This window comes from Tympanuchus pallidicinctus, unplaced genomic scaffold (genome assembly GCF_026119805.1).
Source record: "Tympanuchus pallidicinctus isolate F22 unplaced genomic scaffold, pur_lepc_1.0 scaffold2, whole genome shotgun sequence".
Lineage (NCBI taxonomy): Eukaryota > Metazoa > Chordata > Aves > Galliformes > Phasianidae > Tympanuchus > Tympanuchus pallidicinctus.
In genome coordinates, this window is record NW_026294721.1 from 46,485,521 (window position 1) to 46,496,380 (window position 10,860).

Here is a 10,860-nt window from a genome sequence, read left to right on the forward strand (position 1 = left end):
GCTGCATAGGTTAATAAAATATAACTGTCTACACCAGGTGGAGAGGAGTGCAGACAAATGGAGTCAGATGAATTCATCCCTAAATATGGTTGAGAAATATGAAAACTATCAGCATTCATACCGTTCAGCTTACATCAAGTGGTTGCCGCTTCTTGCTAAGTAATATAAAGGATCAAACAATAACAAAGCAAGCTATACAATCTGAGAAGGTGAGACCCTAAAAACCATAGTGCTTAGAATTTTTAATCATTAAGAAGGCAAGAATGGAAATTCTGAGTAAGTGTAAAACAAATGCTTCAATAAAGTCAAAAACAGACATGCTGATGGAAAGACCAAAATAAATTATCAGGAAAGCAAGACTGCCATGGAAGGGGATGAGTTTACAAGAGATACGTAAAACCCTACACAGAAATGGAGGGCACAAGATTTCATAGCAAGCAGTACCAGGATTAAATCAGTTGAAGGAAAGAACCCAACAAGAGGAAAGAGGACCAGTTTCCCTTGTATTTGTGTTTACATTTTGTTAAACCTTTGTTATGGGGTAAGTTTCTAGTGCCTTGCCACTTATTTTTCTCTTTTGCATGGTTGTATAGTTGATTCATTGGCCACTGTGGGTAACTGAGATTGTTCGGGTTGGAAAAAAAGTAAAGAAATATAAGCAAGAACTCATAATGTATTTGCATTACATACATATAAAGGTTTACAAGTCAGCAAACGTGCTGAAGAAGTGTGTTGTCATCATATAACCACAAAATATCCTACAGATTAATCCTATGGTGGCCTTGTATGACACCTGTAGTGTATGTGGGCATTAGGTCAAAATATTAGCTGAAGCTAATGATGCGCCCATTATAGCCCTCCTTAGTGCTCATTACTTAGGGGACCTTTTGAAGGTGCTCTGTATCATTCTCTGGCTGACAGGCTATTCAGTGAAGGTTAGTAACTCCCTCTGAAGTCCTGTTTCTCTGTTGCAGCTAACAATCTAGTTGGGGTCATGGAAGGCACACATGGATCCTTCACCTAACTGACAGAAATAGTATAGGAAATAATTAACATCTGCATGTGGTACAAAGATTTTGAAAGAAAGAAATTTACTGTTTTTCAAAGTTAATTTTTTTTCTGCATTGAGTATAATCGCCACAACAATGAATCAATGTTATTAGCATTGCATTCAGATCAATGGAGACATGAGTGTGCATGGTGTGTTCAGAAGCCCGGTGGAGGAATTCTACACAGATGTTCGTGGAGCAGCCAAGGGTGAAACAGTACTATTCTTGTAATCCTGGTTTATACTATTGATGAACAATAGAGTTCTTCACTCCCATAGCCCTAACACTTCAGAGCATCTTTAACTTCGAATGGTCTTTCACCTTCTTTTAAGTAATCATTGCAACATTATAGAAATCCATTTATATTCAACTTTTCAGCTTTAATTACTGTGCATTTGGCCCACAATACACTTGGAGCATGAAAACTACCATTTACAACAATTTTGGAGTGTCTTTGGTCAAAGATTGCATGGATGAACTGAAATAATGATTGTGCTTTTTCCACTTAGTATTTCTTGCATATTTTTTTTTTTATTGAATAAAAAATAATATATTTACACACTTTTCTTCCTATTCCTGCAGTGATTCTAATGTCAAAACAAAACCAGAAGCCTGTCAGCTCAGTCTTTTCTTATTCCCCATTTTGAATCTGGCCTCGCTTCTCCAGCATAGCTGCATATTCCTATTAGGTCTGAAAGCTGATTTTTAAGCTAGAGTATTCGTTTTCCCTTAAGGCTTGCTCCACACTGCCATTTCCCCTAAATTGGTTATTTGCTGCAGTTGAATGCATAATTCTTCCAGAGATTTTTTAAATCCTCTGTAAAATGCAGAGAAGAAATCACACTAAGTTGCATCAGGTGCTGGCTCTCCCTTTGTAGGAATAACACACCAGTGACATTTATGTATGCATTTTTTCTCCAAGAAAAATAACCTATTAGCACATACATGGTCTTTCCTAACACCTACAAGTAGACAAAAGGAGACATAAGCATACTGAAGAGGACACAGCATAGCGGTGAACCAGAAAGCATGAACTTCATGCTGTGTGTGAATGGTACCAGAATGCTGATCAGCATAAAATGAATCCCAAACTACGGGACTGAACCTAACCTTATGGGATTGCACACTTAGCTATTTTCTGACAGATCATTTTACAGGTTTCACAAAACTGTGCGATGAACTCTCCAAAACAGCATTCTTTATAAAGATGCTGGAGCATATGTTATGAAAACATCAGTTTTATCAAAGTAGTATGTGGGTTTGAAAATTTGAAGTCATCTGCCCACATGTCAAAGCCCTACCAACAAACACACTACTTTGATTTGTGAATTATCCAGGTAACTCAAACCAAAATAACTTAGTAACATTTAATAATGTTTAAAACATTGGAGTCCAGGACATTTTTAAAAAAATAATAAAAAAGAAAATACCTCTATAATATTAAAAGAAAACATTAAACTTGTTTCTTCATAAGGCGATTAATTATTAAAACTCTCAGTTTTGCTCTGGAGGAAAAAAAAAGTATTCCTTGATTAATCAATGATCTATCAATGATCAATAGTAAAGATCGGTGTAAAGAAATGTTTTTTGAAAGGCAGGAGGAAATTCCCCCAAAATAGCACTTCTCTAATTTGAGAATTCTGAATGCCCTTCAATACTGGGACTGAGCACTTGAACCAGCACTCACTTCCTTACCAATTTATCAGGCAATAGGGCTTGGGGAGTAGCTGTAGGGTATTTCTGGTGGGGCAATGAGACACGGATTTGTCTGCATAGCATATTTGAAGCTACACAAAAGTCACTGTCCAAGTGCAGTTAGATCTAATAAGTGGGAATAAAAGAGTCAAACAAAAGAGTAAGTTGAAGTATCATAAATCTGAATTTTAACAGTAAAGCATCTTCAGTATTTTGCAAAAGCTAGGAAAAGTTGACTATGTGAACTGTTACTAAAACAGAACTCATTCTGAAGCTACAAAATGCCAATGAACTTTTACATTCGCTCTTCACTGTAATGACCCTTCATTAGCCCACTCTCCACATTTCCATTATTTTAATCTGTTTCTAGCCTAGGATGACATTTAGCAAGTTTCAGAGTAAATATTCATGACAAAGTCATAAGCCCGTGAAAAAAAAGTTTTCCACTGGAAACGCTGACAGGTCCTTAAGCACAGTGGTGTGAACAGCAACGCTGTAATAAGCAGTAATTTAAAGGCTGTGCACTAGTTAACTATTAGTGCTAGTAAACAAGTGACTCTGATGGGATTTCAAATTAGAGCTTCAAGCAAACCACTTGATATTTAACCCTATTGCTTTTCCTTCCGTTTATGGCAATAGAAACATTATATATCAGATCATAATATTGCTGTATTACGTAACATTGTAGTATTATTGTATAATGGTAGGAACAGAAATAAGATAAAAGCATGGGACATTTTGTGACACTAAGAAACCTCATATTTCAACAAATGCAGCCATCTAGCCTTTTTCTAGAGGCAATTATGACAACAGCTTCACCTTGGTCTGTGTTGACTGTGGCACCTGGAAATGAGAAAATAGCGTGCTAATGATACCTCTCATTTTGCCAATCAGCAGTAATACAGAAGACCAAGTTGAAAAAAAGTCATCCTCTCTTCCCAGTTCTCAGCCATTTTGCATGGATTTGATTTTCCTCAGAAGCAAAACACTAAGCAATTCCGTGGGGAGGAAAAAAAAAAAAAGTTGTAAAGAATCCCAGAAAAACACAGTGTAAAGCTGGCTAATCTTTAGGAGATGCACACAGAAGCTCCCTGAGCGCAGGACCCTTTGTACTACCTCCCTAAGCAAACTGAGTGGAGGAGAGATGGACCTGTTTGAGGGCCTTTCCAGAAACACTCTGCCTACTGTGTGATATAGCACGTCTGGGTGGGCAGGCAGATCCTAAGCCTTAGTTCTATTTAGCCTGAATCCTGGACAAACCCAGAGCTTCTTTCTTAACACAGCCTCACTACTGCTACAGTACAATATTTAGATAAATTATACTCAGATTACTCAGAAGATGCCCATGGTTCAAAGCTGACAATTGCTGTAAGGAAGCAGGAATAATGTGATCCCCATTAAAGATTTATCACTCCCTAGAATTACAGATCACAAGAAAATAAAGCGGATGATATGAGTTATAAACAGGTAAATATCCACTGAAATTTGAAGGTGGGCCTGTATTAAAAAACACATGAGAATCCCGTCACCTCCCTGTTGTGCTTCTCTGGATAAGGCAGTAGTAAGTCAGACTGGCCAGAAAAAAAGAAATGCTGTTTCCTCCTAACCTGAAATCAAGAAGCCCTGACCTCCTCCGCAGGGAATGCCGGTGACATGTTTAGAGTATGGAAGAGTGTTTGATTTATAGCCTTTAAATCAAGAACTCTTTTTGTGAATAAACAGAAGAAAACATTTGAACATGCATTTAAACTGACCCAAAACATCAGAGAGATCTTGTGTCATATCCTCATTCACACATGCATTGTATTGTACTACATGAGCTGTAAACAGACCAGAAAAATCAAGGAGAGAATTTCATCACCATCACTGACACTGACCTCCTGAAGGTATAGAAAAAAAATACGGCCCCTCCTCTGTTTCTTATAGTTAACCAAAATAGTTTTTCACTGAGAAGTAACTCATGTTTGCTTTTAAGTGAAAAGAGAGCAAGTGACTGACTGTCCATTTGATCACAGTAATGATAAGACCTTCACGAACTTCTGGCAATCAGTGAGGCTGGAGTATTTTCATAGCAATTCTGTCTTTCCCATTCTATCTACTCCTTAAAGTTCATGTCTGCTTTGAACTACATGACAAGGCTTAAATCTGTATTCGTCTTAAAATCCAATGTGCAAATGGAACAGAGCTTACAGAAAACACTATTTCTGCAAGTAATGTGAGTGCTGCACACAGAGCATTCTCTGAGTATTTTAATATCTTACAAAAATGAAAAACATATTCCTATTTTGAGGCTCAAAATACAAATCATGATCTGAAGAACAACAGTGAAAACAAATAGTGAAGAGTATATAACTCTTAAAAAATACAGTTCTGCTCCATGCTGCAAACATTAATCAGGTGTCAGAGAACTCAGGGATTTCATAGAAAACTCTTATGTTATCTTTAGGTCTCTATATCTAGTTACACAGCAGTGTTAATTAAAAAAATACATATTCATTCAAGAAAAATACTATGAGAATAAGTGTAATTAGTCATTGTCGGCTTACAAACAGATTTGCCATGACTACAGAAGGAAAAAACAATGAGGCAAATTATCTCTAAAGAAGCAGTAAACTTATCTTCATCTTATTAAATAAAATAAAATAAAAAAAAAAGTGGAAGAAGAAAAAGGAAGGCCAAAAGAACTAAATTCCTTTGTATGTTCATTGTAAATGTTTGCATTTTCCAAGCAGGCAGTAATATGTCTATAACCGAAAGCAAAGAAGTGCTACCATGGCTATAAAGATTAAGAAATGTCATTGTTTCTCAAAATCTATATAATAGGCAAAAAGGTCTGTGATATGTTCCTTAATTGTTAGCCAAGAGTCATTTTTACACTAAGAACTTGTGCCATTTATTGTTCTTTATTCTCTTTTTCATAGGTTTAGTAATAATGACCAGTTCTTGCAAGTGTTACTATAGATTTGGCATTTTCAATTGAATTTGCAGCTAGGAATACTTCAACTAGAAATTACAGTTCTATGTTTTAATAATCTTGAGGGTTGCAGTGTGAAAGAATTCACCCTCCTCCATCTCCTTGCAATTCTAATTACTTCTGCAAGAATATTAAAACACCTCCTCCAGGTATCTTTAACATCCCTTTCACCAAAAGTGATTCTGAAAACTTCTTACCCTATCCATTTTCCATTTCCTTTAAAATCCTTTCTCCTCTGTTACCGCAGGAAAATGAGCATACAGAAAAGAGCTCATAAGGTATCTCAGACTTTAAGTGAATCAAGTTTCCATTTCAGGTCACCAAATGACAGAGTTTTCTCTCTCAGATATTTTACTTAAGCACTTTCTCATAAATTTAGATTTTTTTATTATTATTATTTTTTTTTTCCCCCAGGGAATAACACTTTTCTTCATAACACGATGCAGTGTCAGTCACTTCAAAACTGAGACATTCCAAATAGTACCATGATGCCTCCAGTCATTATAGCATCAAGTCAGCCCTGTTGCAACCAGATACAATTCCATTGACTTCAGCCCTCTAAGCACAGTCAAGTCTCAACTTGTTTCCCAAGTCCCAGAGCAAGGGAAATACATTGTTAGTTCCACTCTGATCCACTGATAATAAATTGGTCACAAACGGAGCAAGTCGTCACAATATTCCTTGCCTATCTGCAGGAGAGCTACTCTGAACAAGCAGGTCAGACCACCTGCATGTCTGTACTGCTCAGCAGGGTTTGGTTTGTGCCTGTGCAGGCAGCACAGCCCTGAGAGGCTCCCTGGTCCAAGCTGTAGCATTACCCATTTGACACTTTGATCCAGGCAATCCGTAAGACACATACCTCTATGCTTACACGCCTCTGCAACACATTTTGTCAGATACAGAGGAGAAACCCTACATGCTCCTCCGTTCTAATTCCTGTAATTGTAGCCAGTATCTCTGATTGCTCTTTATGACATGCATCTTGAATTAAAGAGGACAAAATTATTTGCCTGTCCTTTGCCTTTTTCTCGTCCTGCCAGACCTAGTTCTGTTCATCATCCTGCTGGTTCCAGATATTTGCTGTGTGATCCCATACCCTCTATTCTGGCACGTCATTCCTCTCTCGTGTCTCCAGAACCTCCTGTTCTCATTACTGAATGAATGCATTTAGCAAAATTAGTCATGCAGCCTAGTTAAATTCTTTTTTAAAAATTATTTTATTTTAAAAGTTTATTTGAACCAGTTTACATTTGGAGTCAGGTGCACTAGATCAAAAGGTAACAAAAGATTTGGTACTGTAACAGAGGTCTTTCATTGGATTGCCCTGCTAACCTGACAGTAAAGTGTTTGCTTTTTAAGACTTTTAAAAATAATAATCCAAGATGAACTTCCATAACATGTAAACAAAGGTTTTGCTTCTCATTCTTCCATGTTTTTTTGGACCAAGCTTAGTGCCTAATCCCAGGATCCAGACTGAATTTCATTAGTATAATTGTCATATTCAAGTCCTCATTGGAGACAGTTTTTTAGGGAGGAAAAAGAAGAGAAAGAAAAGAAAGAAAAGAAAGAAAAGAAAGAAAAGAAAGAAAAGAAAGAAAAGAAAGAAAGAAAGAAAGAAAGAAAGAAAGAAAGAAAGAAAGAAAGAAAGAAAGAAAGAAAGAAAGAAAGAAAGAAAGAAAGAAAGAAAGAAAGAGAGAAAGAGAGAAAGAGAGAAAGAGAGAAAGAGAGAAAGAGAGAAAGAGAGAAAGAGAGAAAGAAGAGAGAGAAGAAAGAAAGAAAGAAAGAAAGAAAGAAAGAAAGAAAGAAAGAAAGAAAGAAAGAAAGAAAGAAAGAAAGAAAGAAAGAAAGAAAGAAAGAAAGAAAGAAAGAAAGAAAGAAAGAAAGAAAGAAAGAAAGAAAGAAAGAAAGAAAGAAAGAAAGAAGACAACAGAAAAGAATGCTGGAGCTTCAAGTATTTTATTAAATGATGTCAGGATACGTGAAGGAATAGATTATACAGAGTACTGTAAGATCTTTCGCTACTTTCTTATTTAGTGAAATAAAAATACAAGCATCTGCTCATTCAAAAGTATGTTAAAAAAAAGGCTATCACAACATGACACTTCATGTTCCTTGCTAATTCACTTTGCGGGCTATTTAACCTTCTGTTAGACAAATTTGTCTTCAACATATGCTTTCTATAGAGCCTACTAGTGTAAAAAATAATTATAATGTTTATTAAATTAAAATAATGAGGCTTATATGAACTTTCAATAATGCAGACAGGCAGACTATAACTGTAAACCACATGCTATATACTTTGGACTTTTACGGCTTTTAATTTATCAAAGGAAATAATTAGCACACTTTGTGGCAGCCAGTGATGGAATTTATTCATTTGGAAGCCATGGGTTTCCTGTCATTAAAACTACATCATGTCCTTCCTTTTCTATTAAACTTCGACTGAGGGCAGTAAGAAGTCACTAAAAGGAAATGAAGAGTTTTTTTGGCAACATTCGCGTGCAATGATTTAATACTGCTAAAAGATAGCAACCCATAATGTATGCCAATAAGGGATGAGGGTTCCAATTACCACATTATTTCCTTTATTTGCTGCCTTGTTTGTGGCTCAATTAACTGTGATTTGCAAAATCACTTCAATAAATTTATTTCTTTTTCGTTGGCTTAATACATTTTTTTGCTTCCCAGTTACAAGTCTTTCTTTTATAGCAAATAAACTGATTTAGATCTTTAACTGACACATTTATATTTATATATCACTGGATATTATTTTTTTCCCTTCCAAGTGATTGATTATTAACTAAAGGTTCTGTCTAGCTAAAATTAATACTTTTGCTTTTTTCTTAGGTATTTTTCAAATATAACTAGCAAAATATCTGGGGTTTCTTCAAATGGAAAATAAGCAAAAATCTCAATAACGTTTCCCTTCTTCTCTACGCATATACACACAAAACACCCTCTGCCTTATGCACGCAGCTATGAACGGCTTCTGCAGAGCAAAACCTTCATCACAGAAGCAGCTCAGCCCAGGCTGAAACCAACTGAAAGATACACATTCTTTTTCTTCAAAGGCGGTCTAATAATCAAATTACCATAGAGGCAGACTTACCCTCTTTTTTACAGGAGTGGGTGGTCCTTCCAGGTCATGACCAAGGTACAGCAGCAGCAGCACCAGAATGCTGGAGCTTCAAGAATTTTATTAAATGATGTCAGGAAACGTGAAGGAATAGATTATACAGAGTACTATAAGATCTTTTTGGACATAATGACTTTAGTTAATAGTTATTGAAAATGTAAGCAATCTCAGCCAGCCCTCAGAAACTTAGTAGGAAAAAAAAAATCTTAAAATGCTTAGCAGAATTCTGTATTTCTAGTCTCTATGTTTGCTGTTTGATTCAGAGAATTCCAGTGCAGTTAATTTATTGTTTGAGTCTGCCAGCTGCGTATCTGAAATCTGTGTAGAGGATTTAGCAGACAGGTTCATTGAGGCAGATTTTAGATATCCACAGTATGTATTATCAAAACATATTAAATTTGGGGGGAAGGAGATCTCTAAAGCAATATGCAGACAATTGTAAACAGGGCGTTTACTTCGGTTCAATAGAAAATTGTTTAAACTCGGCAATATATCCACTGAATTTGGGCACTGATATTGCTGCTGAGTTTGCAAATTAAGATGTAAGATCAGAGTTAGCTAAGATTGTCATATTGTCTCCTCTAATTTGAAAAAGTAGAACTAGGCTAGAGAGAAACCCATAAAAGAGACTTTATGACTCTCTTCAAGGCTGACATAGAAGCCAATGCTCCAATCCCTTCTCCCAGCCTCTTGCAATTACATTTCCGCAGGAAGAAAGAAAAGGAATTAGAAACAGGATAATGTAGCTTTAAATCATTTATCATAGCCTTTGCCTTCCAGTGAGAGTCCAGAGCTTTTTTAACATGCTTCTTATATTGTTTAGTGTGATACAACAAAAAGCACAACTCATTTGACCCTTCCTCAATAAAAAATCATTTTGTTCTGACATCCTATAAAATCTGTGCAAGAGCCTACTGAGTCATAGTGTCTCCTGCAATTGACAAGGAACAAGCACTGTAAACACGTACAGTAAAGATCCCTTGTAGACACATTTAAAGTAATTCTGACAAAGCAGTATGTCATCAATACACCACAGTATTGGTTAAGCTTGTGCTACTGTTCAAAAAGAGCGATGTTTCCAAAGCTGACAATTTTGTCATCACAAAACTTTTAAGTTTTTGAGTCATAAGGATATGATATCCTGGTTGGATTATTATGAGCAGGTATGACATGACCCATGAACTCATAGGAACTCAATGTGATTTCCTCTGTGATGCAAATCTGACACCATCTCACTGTGAACAGCTTAGTATCCTACAGAAGAGAAGTGAATATTTCTGATCCAACATCACTAGGAATCTGAAGGTTATAGTTGTATAGGTAAGGTAAAAACACTTTTCCTTCCTCCACACCACTGGCATGGAAGCAGTGAAAGCCAACTTACTTGCTGATAGTAAGTACTGTAGTATCATGTATGTGAATAACAACTGTGTCTCAGTACAAGAAGCAGGTTGAAAATTTTATTTGTTTATTAAAAAGAGAACTCTTCAATCAAGATGCTGAGTAATGTTTTCAGAAATCACATTTTTATTCTTGTCAATATTTGCAACGTTCTTAAAGTAGATTCACTAGATCCTAAAACATATCTATAATGTGAACTCAAGGTTTTAGAGAATACCAACAAACATTCCAACCAAAATTGTTTAATTCAGAATTATGATCCTCCAACAATCTTATCTGAACACACTTATATTTTAACAACAATTTTTTCTAAGATCTTGTATTTCTGTATTTCCATATTTTGACATTTTTGTTGTAATGGTTAAGTTCTATTATTATGCCTATTGTTAAAACCAGTAACTAACTTGAGGAGACTGTGGAAAAATATCTTCATTAATTTTGGATGTCCAGTGTGAGATACCTAAGGCCATTTTCAGACTACATAGCCGGACTGTTATTTAAAGAAATTAAACAGTGGAAAATTTCAACTACAAAAGTAAACAAAATCTGAAATATTTTGGCTCACAATTAAAATACTTCAGTAATGAAATACTACCATACTATCT